Source organism: Nothobranchius furzeri, chromosome 15 (genome assembly GCF_043380555.1).
Source record: "Nothobranchius furzeri strain GRZ-AD chromosome 15, NfurGRZ-RIMD1, whole genome shotgun sequence".
NCBI classification, from domain to species: Eukaryota; Metazoa; Chordata; class Actinopteri; order Cyprinodontiformes; family Nothobranchiidae; genus Nothobranchius; species Nothobranchius furzeri.
In genome coordinates this window covers 34,134,697-34,153,279 of record NC_091755.1, presented here as the reverse complement: position 1 = coordinate 34,153,279, position 18,583 = coordinate 34,134,697, and the positions used below count along the sequence as shown (strand labels likewise).

At 42.4% G+C, this 18,583-nt stretch overlaps 2 long non-coding RNA genes across 3 annotated transcripts; one reads left to right on the top strand and one right to left on the bottom strand.

Moving 5' to 3' along the window:
- Window positions 1–14,606, top strand: LOC129164733 (uncharacterized). The gene is made up of 2 exons (XR_008564238.2): window positions 1–12,969; window positions 13,692–14,606. It is a non-coding gene; the product is annotated as an uncharacterized lncRNA (long non-coding RNA).
- Window positions 14,607–14,965: 359 nt separating this feature from the next.
- LOC129164732 (uncharacterized) lies at window positions 14,966–18,249 on the bottom strand. Of its 2 annotated transcripts, XR_008564237.2 has the most exons (4): window positions 17,821–18,249; window positions 16,998–17,170; window positions 15,990–16,912; window positions 14,966–15,549 (listed from the first exon to the last, which is right to left on the bottom strand). It is a non-coding gene; the product is annotated as an uncharacterized lncRNA (long non-coding RNA). The 2 variants fall into 2 exon arrangements; XR_008564236.2 differs by having other exon boundaries at window positions 14,966–16,912.
- Window positions 18,250–18,583: the final 334 nt, after the last annotated feature.

The window sequence follows — 18,583 nt, the reverse complement described above, 5'->3', positions numbered from 1 at the left end:
GAGAGTAAACTGGTGACAGAAATATCAAGAAATGCATTTTAGCTCTCACTTTGGTAGGAGGTTGTCCAGCAGGACTATTGCAATGGACTTTTGACAGGTCTTACCAAAAAATAAAAACTGTGGAGCAACTGCAGATTGTTCAGAATGCTGCTGCTAGAGTCTTATCAAGAACCAACAGAACCAAACACATCACTCCTGTTCTTAAATCTCTGCACTGGTTACCAGTAAACTACAAAATCAATGTCAGTGCTTCTACTAGTTTATAAATCACTCGGTGGCATGGGGCCAGAGTACATGTTGGATCTTCTTCCTGTACGTATGCCCAGCAGGGCTCTGAGATCCTTGGGAAGTAGTCAGCTGGTAGAACCTTGGGTCAGAACCAATCAGGGTGAAGCTGCGTTTAGCTACTATGCTGCACACAGATGGAATCAGCGTCCTTATGACCTCAAATCTGCCCCAACTCATGTAACTTTTAAATCAAAATGTAAAACTTTTGTGCATTCATCAGCCTTTGAATGATCGTTACTTATACTGCTCCATCTGCACCGTAAATGTTCATCCTTTCTGTTGTTCAGGCGTTATGGGCGACGGTGGCACAGGAGTTAAGTGCCCGTTCTGTAATCGGAAGGTTGCAGGTTCAAGCCCCACTCACTCTGTTGCTGTCATTGTGTCCTTGGGCAAGACACTTAACCCACCTTGCCTGCTGGTGGTGGTCGGAGGGACCGGTGGTGCCTGTGTACGGCAGCTTCGCCTCTGTCAGTGCGCCCCAGGGCAGCTGTGGCTAAAAAGTAGCTCATCAGGGTGCGAATATGTGAATGTCGCCTTGCAGGCTTTTACTTTTTTTTATATTTTCTGATATCTTGTGTTTGTCACACACACACACACACACACACACACACACACACACACACACACGCTTGTGGTGGAACAACTTCTGTAACTTTTCCACAGCAGAACAAAACATCATTTTTTAGTAACAAAAAACTTTGTACCCAAATAAAACTAACATCCTCATGTTGTTCTTGTTTAGGTACAAGCAGCTAACACATGTGCAGCAAAGCTAGAAGCGTTTTAAAACTCCCGTGAGTCACTGCAGAAAGTCATTCAAGAGTAAAGAAATGACTCCTGGGATTGTTTATGGGTTGGTTATTGATTTTTACCAAGAAGCAGCCAATTACAAAGAGTATTAATAAAAGTTTCTCAGGAAAAGAATAAAATCCTGCCGCTGATTGCTGAAATGAACTAAAACGGGATAACCTGGTGAAACAACTTCCTGTCACGCTGAGCAGGAGGTTAGGGCCCAAAAACGCAGAACACCAGATCACTCAAGCCAGGAGCCGATGTAAAGAAATAAATCCTTTATTTAAAGGAGGATGCGCCAAAGTCCCAAGGCAAAACAAAAGTCAGGCTTAATTCCCAAATGCACTGAGCGGTCAAAAAACAAAAGCAGAAGCTCTCATATGAGCACGGACTCGGGCAAAACGCGAGAGAGGACAAGACAGGGTTTTAAACACAAAGGGAAGCAATCAGGGGAGCAGGTAACCGGTGTGAGGAGTGAGGTCTAGAGGGAAGACAGGTGCCATAAATAAACTAAATGGGGAAGGAACAAGCAGAGGGCAAGATAAACCATAACCTATAAAACACTAAGGCCTAGTCCACACGTAGCCGTTTTTTTTAACGAATATCCGCCCCTCCAAAAACTTGCATCCACACCACCTCATTTAAAAAAAAATACTTTGTCCACACGTACCCGGATAAATACGTTGTTAAGGACATGCCAGACCTGTAGGCGGCAGTACTTCCCCCGTTCTTAACCTCGTCCTTCGTCTGTGGTCTTCCGTAAGGAGCAGTAATTCCGCTTGCAAAAACAAACAAGCAGAAAGCGCTTGGACAATTGATAAAGCGAGCGCAGCTCTGAGGGCATCCATGCTGTCGGCTAGTGTAAACACAGGTTGCACACGTGATGTCAGCATTTTTTTGTCGCGGAAAGTGACGTTGCGGACCTTAAAACTCCGGTTTTGTCTGTCCACACGCAGACACCCAAAACGGAGAAAACGCAGATCTTCACTTTGGCCGGAGTTTTTAAAAAGATCTGTTTTCGTTTGGATGACAGGCCAAAACGTAGAAAAATATCTACGTTTTGGCAGATCCCCGGCTACGTGTGGACAGGGCCTAAATGTTTATGTTTATGTTTATTCACTTAGCAGACGCTTTTATCCAAAGCGACTTACAATTTATAACCTATAGGGCATGTTGTGAACTGTGGCGGAAACCGGAGTACCCGGAGGAAACCCACGCATGCATGGGCAGAACACGCAACTCCACGCAGAAAGGCCGCAGCCAAGTTTCGAACCTGCGACCTTCATGCTGCGAGGCAACAGTGCTAACCACTGCGCCACCATGCAGTAAATAAGTAAACCTAGAAACTAAGGGCAAAGATAAACAACTAATGACTAGAGGGGTGAGGAGGACTAATGCAAACAAATAGGAACTACAACAGAGTGACTAGGAGGAAACATGAGGAAGCCTAGAGGTTGCTGGGGAACACAAGAAGACACATGAGGAGAACTTGAGTGGGCTGGGGAAGTATAAGGACACACAGAGCACAAGGGGACGCATGAGGAGAACGCAGAGGAAGAACAGGAGGGGGCTGGGGACCAAGGGGACACAGAACATGACACTTCCAGGTTCGGGATCTGATCTAACTTTTCCATTAATCGTCTTTTTGGTGTGTTTCTGTCCCCGTTCAGCTGCTACTGGTTCTTCTCTCCTGCTGATGGGGAGCAAACACGCTGCTGCTGGATGACACGTGCAGCTGGGAGAAAGCGCTCCTCTGGAACAATGTCTTCTCTCTGAATACACTCGCGCTGGCTTGTTACTGTTCAAATGAGCATAAAAGCAACAACAGGCAAAGCGGCGTCAGATCTATCGAGGCTGTGCCCAGCAAACCAGATTTCGTGGCTACGCGCTGAGAAGCAATCAGTGACATTTTGTCTGAAAAGACAAATCAACCTGGATAATTTGTAACGGCTCTGAACCGTTGTTTACCTCCTGCTGCACGGCCTTTGCCAAGGTAACGTCGGGATCCGAGCCGTGCTTTTGCACGAGCAGAGACGAGTTTAGTCAAATTTATTCGCAGCACAAACACGAGAAAGACAAAGGCTGAGATGAGGTGGAGGGAAACAGCAGTTTAGATGAAAGCCGGTGCGAATTTCAAGAGGCCGTGCAGATTTTAAGACAATGGTATGAAGACGCAGGTGAGCGATCCCCCATCTGTGTGTTTGATGAAGTGGCTCAGTGGCAGCGGCACACCGAAACTGCACACGCCAAAAACTTTCTGGCGGATGCCGTTCGCTAGCAGCAGTCGATGTAATTTGTTGAAGTGCTCTTGCACTTATGTATGCTGATTGCATGAAAATACAAAGAAGGGTGCCGAGGGACCGTCTGTCTCTGTAGCTTAAGATTACAGAGTTTGGTTTAAGGACGCTTCATTAGAGGTAGCCCCAGTGAATCCGTTATTTCTGGTAATATTAGCAGAAGTGTTTCCCTCTAGAGGGGGACAAAAAAAACAATCTTAAGCTCTTTTTCCAGCAAGTAGCATGAAGTCTGCAGCTCCACAGTGTGTGTTTGGCCAATGTACCTTCCCCTGCTGCTGCTTGTAGTTTTGGCCACAATGCTCTTCTCTGTTGTTCAGACAAAAAAGCACTTATCAGCAAACGGCATGCCAATCTTTTTTTGGGTTTGCAGCACTCAAAAGGTGGCCCGAGGAATTTTGTTTGAGTCTCCATAAGTCATCCTCGCATCTGTTACACCTCCATCTGCGGCAGCAACGTCCTTAGAGAGAGTTCTCGCTCAAGCTCCATGCGCCGCCGCTCATCGAACGTCGTCCATATGTTTCCTCCCACAGAGCGCGTGTAGCGTCAATCAAGACTTCACTTAGTTCTGACACTGTGATGTAAAGAGGAAAAGGGCAGATATTAAATGGTTGTGTGTGTGTGGAGTTTGGTAACATGACAATCACAGAAAATCCAAAGAGAATTAATTTAATGAATGCTTTGCTGCCTGCATGCAGAGCGGTGCTCGTTCATCCTCACACTGGTATTTGTGCTGCTACGCTGAAGTCATTTAGCTCTGTGAGCTGCCCTGCGTCTCAGCGCCAGCTGGCCCGCTGGCTGCAACACCACCACTGAGATGTTGTGGAGGAAAATACGATGTCTGCAGCCAATTCCTCGCTGCTCGGTTCTTCGTTGTTCGGTCCGGTAAGGACCTAACTCCAGCCCTGGCTGAGTCCAAAATGGTCTCATCTGTGTGACTGAGTGGTTATATTTTGTCATGTTGTAGATAAACAACAACAACAGCAGGTCTGCGCTATCATTTCCAACAAAATAAGTGGAACCACGTCACGTGTGTTTGTTTTGATTAGAATGCACAATTTTGCACAATCTTTTTAAAATTCTGCTCATCTCTACTTCTGCCCCCACGTTTTACACAGTTGATGTGTTCCAGTGTGGGTTTAGGCCACTTCACAGTACCGAATCAGCCCTTCTTCGCGTGACCAATGACATCCTGGTGGCTTCTGACTCTGAGTTGCCTGTTTTGCTCTTACTATTAGATCTTTCTGCAGCATTCGATTCCGTTGACCACAATATTTTGCTGGATAGACTTGAGTCATGGGTAGGGCTCAGGGGTACCTCACTTCAGTGGTTCTGCTCATATCTGTCAAAAAGAGTTTTCAAGGTTCAGTTGGGTAATTGTTCCTCTACATTCCTTCCACTTCCATGGGGAGTCCCGCAGGGATCTGTGCTTGGACCTCTCCTGTTTTCAATTTACATCCTCCGCCTGGGTTTCATCCTGAGGAAATATGGCCTGGGCTATCATATTTATGCAGATGATTGCCAGATCTACCTGGCTTTGAACAAACCAGGCTCCCTCTCTCTTCTGGACCAATGTTTGGCTGAAGTGAGGGTTTGGCTTGCCAACAATTTCCTTAAGCTAAATGATTCTAAGTCTGAGGCACTCCTGATGACCCCTAACAAAACCACACACATATCTTCTGATTTGGCCACTCTACCTTATGACCTCAAGCAGTGTGTTACCAACCTGGGGGTGAAACTGGATACACACTTTTCCATGGGCCCTCAGATTAACGCAGTGGTCAGATCGTGTTTTTATCAGCTGCGCAGACTAGTCCGCTTAAAACCAATCCTGAAATGAGCACACCTGGAATCTGTAATTCATGCTTTTATCACCTCCCGACTGGATTATGCAAATTCCATTTTAATTGGCTTACCTGCCTCTGCTCTTAACAGGCTTCAGGTCGTACAGAACGCAGCAGCCAGGTTTTTAACAAACACCCCTAGAAGAGACCATATCACACCTGTACTGGCGCGGCTTCACTGGCTACCCGTAAACTTCAGAGTCAAGTTTAAAATCCTGATTTTTGTTTTTAAGGCCCTGAACGGTCTGTCTCCGGATTACCTGTTGGATCTTGTCACTCGTTACGTGCCGAACCGGGCGTTGAGTTCTGCTGATTGCCTGCTGCTTCGGGTTCCATCAATGAAATACAAAACGCGGGGGCAGCGTGCTTTTGTCTATGCTGCTCCAACACTCTGGAATGCTCCTCCTCTTTCAGTGAGGCTGGCACCATCCCTCCTCCGGTTCAAGTCGCTGCTTAAGGCTCATTTTTACGACCAGGCATTTTTAAATCCCTGACTTTTATTATTTTATTATGTGTCTTTTTATTGACTGTGATTATCTGCCTTGTTGTGCATTTTATTGTTGACTGTGTATTGTTTTATATTGTGTTTTTACTTTTTATTCTGTACAGCACTTTGGTCGGCTGCCATGCCGTTTTTAAATGTGCTTTATAAATAAAGTTGGTATGGTATGGTATGGTAGAAATCCTCCCCGTTTTCCATCTAATGTTTGAAAAGTGCAGCTTACCAGACTTCACATTAATGCAGCCAAGGACGAGTAGTGTGTGACAAAAATGAAACGAGCAAAATGTCCTTGTGGAATATTGTCATCTTGTTTTTTCTTCCTGCATTGTTGATACAAATGATGTTGTTTTCAATGCATCAAGCAGCGCTGTCTGCCCTTTTATAAGGAACATGATTTACGGAGCTTAAATGTTGGACACCAGTCTTCACCTAAAGACAGCTTTTGTGTTATTTGTGCATGCAGCAAACCTAACATTTAATATAAAATTCTTTATTTTTATTTTGATCATCAGTGACTATTTGGCCCCCTCCAGAGGCTTTTCCGTACCACCGAAGTGTAACATCCAGCCGCCCAGAAGCTATCCAGCCAATAAAAAAGGGAGCCAGTTATCCAGCTTGCCTGCCTGCCGGCTCTCTGCTCTCAGACAGACGGTGGGGAACAGTTCCTGCCCTCCTCCCTGGGATGAGAATGGAAAGGAATGTTGTTTACCCCAAACACAGCAGGTCACTACAGAGGAAAACATATCAAAACACAGAATCTGAGGTATATCGAGTAAGTAGAAACACTTACCTAGGTCTGCATCAATAATACACTCATTTAAAAGTAATTGGGTGACACTTTTTTGTAAAAACTTCACCCAAAACATGCAAAAGGCCTATTTTTGCACTCTTTGTCAGGCACTTAACATCAATGAGTGGAACAAGTTTTAAAACTCCAGAACTGATGGACTGAATATAGTCGGTACATAGATGTGTTTTTTTCTTCATTAAAGCACAAAAGCAGCATGTGGTCGGTGCCTCAATTGCATAAAAGTAAAAAATATTTATATATTAAAATTTGACAAGAAATTCTGAATTTTAGTCCATTTTAAAAGACGTTGTATGGTCCCGCAACATACTCTGGCACTAAAGCCAGATGGTGAGAGGGCTTAAGCACAAGTAGGTGCCGTTAAAGCGTCATGAGAGATCTAATTTGAGTTTTTTTTTGTACGAAATATAATTGCAGGAACCCTCAAGAGGCATTACACTCCAGCCGAGGCATTATTAGAACGACTTGATGTCTCTGTTGATGTATTTAATGCCCTTGAGTGTCTGTCATGCAGTGTGAACTACTGTATTCACAGATGGGGCCCGAGGCACCACCAAGAGCACAGGTCAAGCCTGAACACGGTGACAATAGAGGTGAGGCAGGAGGTCCATTCACCTCCTTTCAAAGGCCTTTCACAAAGTGCACGAGGGTTTTAGTTTGATGATAAATGATGTCAAAGAGGGCAGAGGTCACTTAGAAAGCCACAGGGGTCAGAGCTGGGTCACAATTAAGATTAGAAGTTCAAGTTCAAAAAAGTTTGTCAGGTTTGGTTTTAAATGCATCACTAATAAGAAAAGTTGTTCAATTTTAGCATCAAGATACGGCTGAAATTATACTACGGCTGATAGTTATGATCCATTCATTCAAACCAGGTGTTTAGGTGCAGAGGAACATAGAGAAAATGCAGGAAGTGGTCCCCGAGAACCAGGACTGATTCTCCCTGGACTAGAGTAATATCCTTTCCATCGCTCCATCTCTTACCCAACACAAGGTAGTCCTCTTCATGAGGCAGAGACTCACTCCCAATCCAAATGATACATTCCAGCTTTTTACCAGTTGACAGCCGTGGCATCAAGTTTGGATGTTTCTCTTCCTGACTTGTTTTCCAGGGGCGGTCTTAGGAGGGGCCCAGGTGGGCCAGTGCCACCCTCACAACAAGCTCGGGCCCCACTATTTAATTAAGTCAAGAGTCAAAAAACAGCTGTAAGGCTGACTTTGACTCAGTCTGGCTGAGGATTCACACGGCTGAAACTTTGGCATCTCGACCAAAAACAGTGATGTTAGTGACATTAGTCAAACAGCAAAACTCAGTCAGCAAAATATATATTTTTTATTACTAGATCTGAGTCCGTTGTGTTGAAGCTTGATTTCCATGCAGATTCACCTGTTTCAACAGAAGAGTCAAAACGTGGATGATGGAGAGTGTCCATGCTGTCTCTGCTTGTCGTCATCTTTGTCTAGCGTTCAAAAGGGGTGTTTGTAACTCAGTTACAAATATTCACACTTGAATTTGATTGGCTGCAGAGGCACTACTAGGACCATCTCAAGTTGGTGTTCATCACAGTGACATCACATTCAAGTCAGTGCAAAAACGGTCATTTCCTTTGAAAATATAAAAATTGTATTTGTTTAACTCCTCTGGATGTGCTGCTTGGGAGTTATTTATGTTCTCATGAAGGCTTTGGTGTGAGCTGAAAATGAGCTAACAATGCACTGGTTACCGAAGTGGAAAACCTGCCAGGATCTTCTGCAGGAGCGGGAAAGGGCAGCGGTCTGAGAACCAGTGGGACTCCAGCTGTCTCAGCCAGCCGTTCCGAGCATTTTGTTTTGACCTTCAAAACACCTCAGACCTACTTAAGACTACCCAGGTACTGGCGGAGCTGCAGCCCTCCCTTCTGCTGATCTCTGTGAATTTATGACCTTTCTCAGTGCCTTTCCAATAGGTCTGTAAAGCCCTCGGGTCATGAAACCTTTTTAGTTTCCAGTGTACAGACAGAGCATAGCAGGATCATTTATTAGGGGGGCATTCTCCTTCTGTTTCAGCTCTCCATCCAGAGGGAGGTCAGACATGAAGGTCTTCATCAGGGACTCCAAAGCTTCATAGCAGAACTTAATCACAACTCGCCCTGCTTCTCTTTATTCAGCATTTTAACAGCAGCACTCTGCATTCATCACTTTGTTTGCTGTAATTATCCGGTCTCATAACATCTGAGTGGCACACTGTTGGTGACAAATCTCTGTCCCCATGTAAAGGCTCGGCTCATTAGTGGAAAGAGAGGTTAAACGTCCAGGTGGAAAGGAGTCTTCACTGGAGGACATATTTCTTTAGTAGTTTGCAGATATTTCTAGGAATAAAACCTGCACACGCTGTTTAAGCCTCCAGAGAGGAAATACGGGAGACACTCGCTTTTAAAAAAAGCACTAATGAAGGAAATGCAGATTGTTTTTATGAGTTTGTATTTCAAACATTTGATTCATATTTGTTTTTCAGTTCAAAAGAAATTCTAGTTAAGCAAATAAGTACTTGAACTCACCTGGTTTAATTGGATTCAAATGTAAAAAGGAGCTATCAACAAGGCTGTGTTCACACTTTATTTAAAGGTGCAATATGTAAGAATGAAGTAAAAACCAGCATTGTGGTCAAAATGGGTACTGCAGCCCATTTTTCTAAACAAAAAGTTACTTTCTCTCAACTTTTTTGTGAGTTTTATTGCTGTTGCCAGGTACGGATCGCTTACTACATTTATGTTTATGTTTATTTACTTGGCAGACGCTTTTATCCAAAGCGACTTACAATTTATAACCTATAGGGCATGTTGTGCTCCGTGGGGGAAACCGGAGTACCCGGAGGAAACCCACGCATGCATGGGGAGAACACGCAACTCCACGCAGAAAGGCCGCAGCCGAGTTTCAAACCTGCAACCTTCGTGCTGCGAGGCAACAGTGCTAACCACTGCGTCACCGTGCAGCCCACTTACACTTACTACAGCGTGTGGTTGTTTGCCGTCTTGCTGTTAGTTTGCTGTCATAGTTCTGAATGACTCATTAAATTAGTAAAACACCACGATTGACCCATTATTAACTTCACACATACGTTTCACTGTAACATCAAGTTGTTAGTAATTAAAGAATTGCTTGATGTTTCTAGAATCGTCTATTTGCTTCTAATTCACCATTAGCATTGTTAGCTCAATGTTAGCTTCTAGCTTTCTTTTCCCGACATTAGACTAACAAAACGATGCCGGGTTTCTCATGGGAAAAATAAATAACTTCTGGGTCACTCCTGTTTACCGGCTTAGGTTCTCTAAACAACTCTGGCGATGTTACTTGCTGGTGCTTAAAATTCAACTGGCAGCCAGGAATATTGCCATTGCATACATTGTTGTAAACTCTGTTATTTTATTTCATTTTATGAATATACACATTTTTATAACTGTCACATATTTTATACACCAATTTTTACTGCTTCCCTGATGTAAAACTGAAAGAGTTTGCCGTTTTTATGTCTTAAGAGCTTTTGTTTGAGTTGGGCATTCAGATCAATGAGGGTTCCTGCAGGGGCATCAATAAGACACAGCCAGACGAATCAAACCACTTTAGAGAGTGTTAGAGCGGTCGGTGCGTTTCTGAGACATGTCTGCAGTTAATGGTAACCATGTGAAATGTCTAAATGTGGTGGAAAGACGCTGGGAATATTGTGAGTGAACGTCTTGCATGAACTTCTGATTTTGTGCTTGGGTGAGCGTGGCGAGAGGTGGAAGCATTGTGAGTGTGTGCTCAACCACCAAATGCAAAAAAAAATTGGAATGTTTTCAGAGACCGAAATGGCACCGGAGCAACACATCTTTAGTTAACTTTCCCTCCGTTTTTGAGGTTTGAAGACAAAAAAGAGGTACAAAAATATTCAGAACCATCCAGCATCGCTCCAGTCGCAGTTATCTCGTCACCCACTCTCTGCTATGAACCTGTTTGACCCAGCTGCACACACGCCTTCGGGATCCAAACACACAAACAGCAACACACACCAGATGTGAGCGTGCACGCTCGACGGGAGGCAAAAGGATGAAACAGTACACCGTCTCATTGTGACACACTGAAAACACACACCTCTTTTCTTCCCTGCTGAAGGGTAGATATTCACACCCCTCGGTGACTCTGACAATGCGACAGCTTTCATCACACGACACACTTACACACATACAAACACAAATAATGACCGGTGTGTGCATGCATGTATGTGTGTGTGTGTGTGAGCAAACGGCATGCACATTCCTGAAGCCGCTGACCTGGGCTCTTTGGGTAACCATGGCGACCACTGCTTCACCATGGAGACGACCGTTACTCCCTCATTTACTCACCCTCCTCCTCCTCCTCTGCTCCCTACTCACCAACCCCACCCTGCTCTTCGTCTTCTTCTTCTTCAGCGCTTCCTTGGCGCTCAAAGTGAACCCGTTACTAAAATGAGAGCCAGGTGGGCTCTTCATCTTTCTGAAGAGTCTTCCGTTGTTTTCCCCACCCGTTCCTTTGTATTTGTGCCAGTTGTGTGGAAATGTGTGTGTTTTTGTCACATACATCTCACAATTACATTGTTTGTTTGCTACAAATCCAATTTATAGAGTGAAACTAACAACAACATTCTGTTTGCAAGTAAAGTTCATCACAGCTTTTGCCCTTAAGTATGTTTTCATTCCAAAGTGAAAGTGAATCCTCACACACACTTTGCACATTTAAAGATTTCTGATCTGAGTTATTGGTCATTTTAATGATTTAGCACCTCTAGCCTAACTGCTACCCCGTATTTCATTTATGAACAGCACAATTGGTCTGTTGCACCTTGGATGTTCAGCACAACCTCCTGTACTAATGCTGCTGATGGAATTAGCCAGGTGGAAACCAGTGTGAATGTAAACTCGTAAAAATACTTGAAATTTTGGTTTTTCCACAACAAAATCACTGATTTTTGCAATAGTGTGCAAAGAAGGTTGTAGATCAGGGGTGTCAAACACATTTTAGCTCAGGGGCCACATTGTGAGAAATCTAGTCCCAAGTGGGCCGGACCGGTAAATTAAAAACAACTTCAGATTGTTTTCTTTGTTTTAATACAATATATATAAAACAAGGCTGGAGCCTGAGGACAGTGTATCCAAAATAGTACAAGTACAACACCTGAAGTGTACTTGAAAATTTGAAAAAAATAAAAAATCAATCAATAAATAAAAACTTCCTTAGTGATTCAAAGAGCTTACAGATCGCATGGCTAGATCAGTTCTATGCAGCACTTAAAGTATAATTGACTCATTTTACTTTACATCTTTTAGCTTTCACCAGCACATCAATATCAGAAGTCTCATCCTGAGTGGCGCCAACTTCAGGATGTGATTCAAGTTCTTGTGTGAGTCTTGAGCGCAGCATTGTTTTATTTATACTCATTACAGAGGAAACTTGCTCACAAAGATAAGTTTATTTTCACTCTACATTGTACAGTATGAAAATAAAGTTTACACAACCATCTCGTGGGCTGGATTTTATGAAGGTCAATCTGTTTCAAAAAGCACAAACCTGTAGATCTGTTGCGTGTATTTGTACTACATGATGGGTGCTTGAAAACAGTGTGTGTGTGTGCGTGCAGTACAGTGTGAGGAGCTGTACACCAACACCCGTAAACCTGTAAAGCTAAATATGCACCTGTAAGAAACACTCACATGCATTTGAAATAAAATACAGTTGTGTGTGACATTTTCAACTACAAGTCTGTAAACACAAGTGTACAGATCTGTTTCTGCACACGCTCAACTTTTTTATTACAGTTGCACAGCTTTCCTCTCACACATCTGATTTTTGAAACTATTTTCACGATTAATATGTGTCAAAATGCACAAGTTTGTAAATTTGTTGTCTGATTCCGTACAACACAATGTGGACTTGAAGATTGGATGTGAGTGTGTGTACCGTAAAAGGTGAGCTTGAAGTTTTGAGGTGAGTGTCTGTGCATTAAAATGTGAGAAGCTGCACATCAACATGTGTGAAATTGTGAAGATAAATGGTACTTGTAAGAAAAAGTAAATTGTATGTGAAACAAAATAAACTTACATGTAAAATTTTCTTCTGCGACCCAGTAAATACAACTTCTCAAATACGTTTCTGCGCATGCTCAGTTGTTGTTTTACAAGCGCACAACTCTCCTCTCGCGAGTCTGACTTTTGAAACACTTCTGGCAGGTTGTGTGTTGCAAATTGCAGCTGTGTGTATCTGCAGAGGCGAGCGGAGCAGGGGATGAGGGCGAGGGTGGGGGCGGAAGGAGGAGCCACAGAGGGAGGGTTGTCATTGGTCGGCTCTGGTTTCCAGGACAACAGGCTCAACCAATCAGAGTGAGAGCTGCGTTTTTTCCCTCGGCTTTCAGTCCGCTGCCGTCTGCAGTTCGCGATGGCTGAACGAGCTGGGGTAAGTACATTTCAAAGGACTTTCTAAACTTATTTTAGTCATTTCCTCGTCTTTTTATTTAAACAAGGTGACACACTAACATAACGTCATGCTATTTATACCATTATTAAGGCCTTATAAGATATTTGTACAAATATGTAGTCTAGCTAAAGTTTATATGAGCTGCTTTGCTAAGTTAGCAGAAACAAAAAACGCCACTGCTAACACTGAAGTCTTACATTAAGGCCACTGTGTTTGGGTATAATCCCAGGGGTGTTTCTCAATGTCAGGCTTTGAGGACACTGTCCTTCCTTGGTCAAAGAAAACAGTTAAATGGAGCTGACTTGCGTCACGTGACCAGGGCTCCCGTGATGGTCACATGACGTGCGGCAAAGTTATAATTATACTTATAAGTTGTATAATGAGCATTTTACTTTTTAAATTGCGTGTATATTGCTTGAATTACATGTATAAGGGAGTTACTAATTGCTGGCCACCGAAGCTGCAACGATTAGGCAGCACCAACTAACCAACTTCTGATTAAAAAAATAAACATTTTAGATATCAGCCTGATAGTTACAATTAGTTTTTTTAATCACCAGTAAAACAATAAAAAGTAATCATTTGAAACCTTTAACTCTTGTTTCCTTTCTCGGGGATCCTATTAATAATAACTGTTACATGTGATATTTAAAATCTGCATTTGATGGCTCTTTTAGTAACCCTTCATTTTTGTTTTTCAGGAACTGCTGCTCAACTATCTGCTTGAAAGACTTTACAACCGTTCCTCTAATTGGCTTGATCGAGTTCCTCTAGATCTCGATTTTTTGGAATTTGTATGTTGTCAGGAGCTGGTTATTCTGGGTGCTATCTCAAACCATTTGACGTCCCTCAGGACATTTTAAATGCACTTGCCCAAGTTTATCAGAGACCTGCAGTCAAAATAAAAAAGCACAAATTATTGTTGCTCACGAAAGAGGAGCCATTGGTCGTCCCAAACTACTTATTCCTGAGAAATACACAGAACACCTCATTTCTTTAGGTTTACCTGTCACGTGTATTGCACAGCTGCTGGGGATATCTAGAGTTACATTACACAGGCAAGTGAAAGAATGGGGTTTAAGTGTGAGCCAAACTTACAGCACCATGACTCACGATGAGCTAGACTCTCTAGTGTCACAGATCCATGCCAGAAACCAAAATGCAGGGTATAGATTGATAATAATAATAATGCATTGAACTTATATAGCGCTTTTCAAGTCACCATGATGAAAGGTCTGCTGAAGTCACAAGGATATAGACTTCAGTGGGAGTGTGTTCGGTCCTCTATGCGCAGATTAGACACTGCAGGCGTGGTTTCCTGAATGTCCCATCTCCGTTGTGTGGTCAGAAGAACGTATTCTGTGCTTAGCCCAAAATCATTTTATTGCAGGAGCTTTACATTCCACAGATTGAATGGGAATCCAGTGGACTCATCGACATTGAACACAACTCTAGTGTTCAAGTTCCAGAAGTTGAATGCCCGCTAAGTCCAGGAGAATATTCTGGACTCTGTGCAGCTGTGGATCCACTGAGGTCAATCTTGGGATTGACAGTTATTTAGCCACACGGCATTACATGCAAACCATTGGCTATAATAAAATCTTTCATTTTTTGCATCTTGTCATCAATGACTTGTATAAAATGTCTGTGAAGGATCTTCATAAGTCTCCATTATCTAACTGAACACGTTATTTTAATCTCCGTTATCTCTTACCACATCTGAACTTGAAAGTACAGATTAAATGACTCGTGAGCATTTGAAAATGTTTGCATGTTAATATTCTTCGATGGCAAACTAAAAGAATTAAACCTTCTTAAGTTAAAATTATAGTAATCTTCTTGTGTGTACTAAAAATCTAACTGCCCTTTCTTATTCTCTTGGATATTGAAATTCCCAAATTTGTGAGAATAATGAAAGTTTTGTTGCAATTTGATGTTTTTTTTTATTTAAAAACCTGCAAGTCTAACGTGTTAATATAGGTTACAATCATTTGTGAATTCAATAAAATGTTTTAAGTTTTTAAAAAATTATTTTATTAATAACATCTTGAACTTAAGCAAGTGACAGGAAAAAACATTTAGCATTAAGCTACAAAAATATTGTTCTATTGTCATGACCCTGGATGCAGCAACGTTTTGTTTGTTGCATATGTATAAAATGCAATCTTGAAAATGATTTCTCTACTTGTAAAATTACAATAAAACATTTATCATATAACACAGCTGTGCCTTACTTGTAACTCAATATTCCTGAAACTTTCAGCTGTAACTTGATGGTTAAATAAAAAAAAGATTTGTTTGGTATAACCTGAACAGCACTGGCAAATAGCATGACGTTAAACTTTAGATCAATCCAAAACCATGAACATTGGTTGCTATGCAACTTTCAAGATGATTGCGAAACATCAAATGTTGTGTAGTGGCAGGGCAGACATAGAATATGGAAGCAGCTAGATGAGGTTGGATGGTCTGCCTGCATTATTTCCACTTTCATATCCTTCATGGGTTTCTCCCATCCAACCCCAAACTTCACGAGCTGCTTCCTTTGCTCTTCAGACACTGAAAAAGAAAAGAAAAAATGGCAAAGACAAATGAGATATAAAAGATCTTCTGTGCCATGTTTACACAAGATACTTAGAATGTAGCAAACCCACCTTATCTGCTGTGTCATATAAAACACTTTACTCATTTTAACCCTCCCACTGTCTACATGGGTGACCCCACCAGGAAAGTTGACCACTGAGCAGGGTTGATGGTTTATCCCTTGAGGTCCATGTGGCAGGGGTGAGGTCTTTCCTGGTGGGGTCACCCATGAAGACAGTGGGAGGGTTAAGGCTTCTAAAATAGTTTGATTGTACACATTTTGTGAAAGACAACTGTTTAAACCTATTATGACTTTAAGGTTTATTCCAATGATTTTCAGGTTTTTGTAATGGTTTTAAAGTGTCATAATGGTCCTCGCCCTTCTAGCCTTTCTGAACTGACTTTACCATACAAACCCTCACGTCCTCTGCACTCCTCTTGCAGCCATCGCCTTGTGATCCCGAATGTCAGGACAAACAACAATGGTCAGGCGTCCTTACAATATAATGGCCCTTGCCTCTGGAGCAGGCTGCCCGAGGACCTCAGGACCAGAGAGAAATGTTAAGAGCAGGCCGAAGAATGAACTTTTTTAGCTTAGCTTTTAACTGCTTATTATTTATGATTAAATTTCTTATATTTTAAGAAAGTTTTGTTATATATTTATGATTTGATATTGTTTTACTATTTCTACAATTATATTGGTCACTACTTATTCATACATTACCTCTTTTTATTTCATTCTTTTACTTATTCTAATACTTTACAGCGTTTCCTCAGTGGGAGCCCTCTGCCTCAGGGCCAGTGGTCAGCGGCAGTGGCCTGGGTGCTCTCCAGGTAGTGCTTGGGTGTAGGTGGGGGCCCTTGTCCTCCCTCCTCTGTGAGACCTGTCTCGGTGCCCTGGCTGCTGCTGTGGATCTACTGGAGTTGGGTCAGACGGCTCGCCTGATGGCGTTTCCTGACTCATCTGAGCTCTGCCCAGTGTTTGCATATGTTCTCTAATGTGTTGTGTGTGCATGTGGGTATGTGTGTGTGTGTATATGCGTGTTACTGGGTCGGGGAAGGGGGTTTCAATTGACAATGAATTTTGTGGGATATGTCAGGTCTTTTCAATCTGTGGGTCATTTTTTTTCTTCCTCTGAAGCTACTTGAGTTTCATTTTTTTGTTTGAAAAGCACTTTATAAACAAAGCTGTAGTTTGAGTGTAACCAGAAAAAAGCCAAATACCTGTCTCAACAAATCTACGCAAGTAGCTTGTGATCTAACATTTCACAGCAAGAGGAGATTCGCTGTCATCCTCCAGCTCTTCTTCATCCGGCCAGGTGATGTGGTCCAGAACCATCTGAATGTGACAAAATAAAATAGCATATGATTAAAAAGTGAAATTAGGAAATGCTCATATTTATTGAGTTTTAAGAAATGAATACCTCAGCATTGCAATCTGCCTTTTCCTGGCATCGGAATACAACAGATAAGACATCTGACCTGGCCAGATGTCAGTGCATCCCTGTCCTGGTGGACCAAGGGCCACAAAGAATGAACCTGCGGGCTGGACGTGGCCCACAGACTGTCAGCTGAGTACCGCTGGTCTAAACAGTGCCTGAAAATAGGATCCCCGAGAAAGGAAACAAGAGTTAAAGGTTTCAAATGATTACTTTTTATTGTTTTACTGGTGATTAAAAAAACTAATTGTAACTATCAGGCTGATATCTAAAATGTTTATTTTTTTAATCAGAAGTTGGTTAGTTGGTGCTGCCTAATCGTTGCAGCTTCGGTGGCCAGCAATTAGTAACTCCCTTATACATGTAATTCAAGCAATATACACGCAATTTAAAAAGTAAAATGCTCATTATACAACTTATAAGTATAATTATAACTTTGCCGCACGTCATGTGACCATCACGGGAGCCCTGGTCACGTGACGCAAGTCAGCTCCATTTAACTGTTTTCTTTGACCAAGGAAGGACAGTGTCCTCAAAGCCTGACATTGAGAAACACCCCTGGGATTATACCCAAACACAGTGGCCTTAATGTAAGACTTCAGTGTTAGCAGTGGCGTTTTTTGTTTCTGCTAACTTAGCAAAGCAGCTCATATAAACTTTAGCTAGACTACATATTTGTACAAATATCTTATAAGGCCTTAATAATGGTATAAATAGCATGACGTTATGTTAGTGTGTCACCTTGTTTAAATAAAAAGACGAGGAAATGACTAAAATAAGTTTAGAAAGTCCTTTGAAATGTACTTACCCCAGCTCGTTCAGCCATCGCGAACTGCAGACGGCAGCGGACTGAAAGCCGAGGGAAAAAACGCAGCTCTCACTCTGATTGGTTGAGCCTGTTGTCCTGGAAACCAGAGCCGACCAATGACAACCCTCCCTCTGTGGCTCCTCCTTCCGCCCCCACCCTCGCCCTCATCCCCTGCTCCGCTCGCCTCTGCAGATACACACAGCTGCAATTTGCAACACACAACCTGCCAGAAGTGTTTCAAAAGTCAGACTCGCGAGAGGAGAGTTGTGCGCTTGTAAAACAACAACTGAGCATGCGCAGAAACGTATTTGAGAAGTTGTATTTACTGGGTCGCAGAAGAAAATTTTACATGTAAGTTTATTTTGTTTCACATACAATTTACTTTTTCTTACAAGTACCATTTATCTTCACAATTTCACACATGTTGATGTGCAGCTTCGCACATTTTAATGCACAGACACTCACCTCAAAACTTCAAGCTCACCTTTTACGGTACACACACTCACATCCAATCTTCAAGTCCACATTGTGTTGTACGGAATCAGACAACAAATTTACAAACTTGTGCATTTTGACACATATTAATCGTGAAAATAGTTTCAAAAATCAGATGTGTGAGAGGAAAGCTGTGCAACTGTAATAAAAAAGTTGAGCGTGTGCAGAAACAGATCTGTACACTTGTGTTTACAGACTTGTAGTTGAAAATGTCACACACAACTGTATTTTATTTCAAATGCATGTGAGTGTTTCTTACAGGTGCATA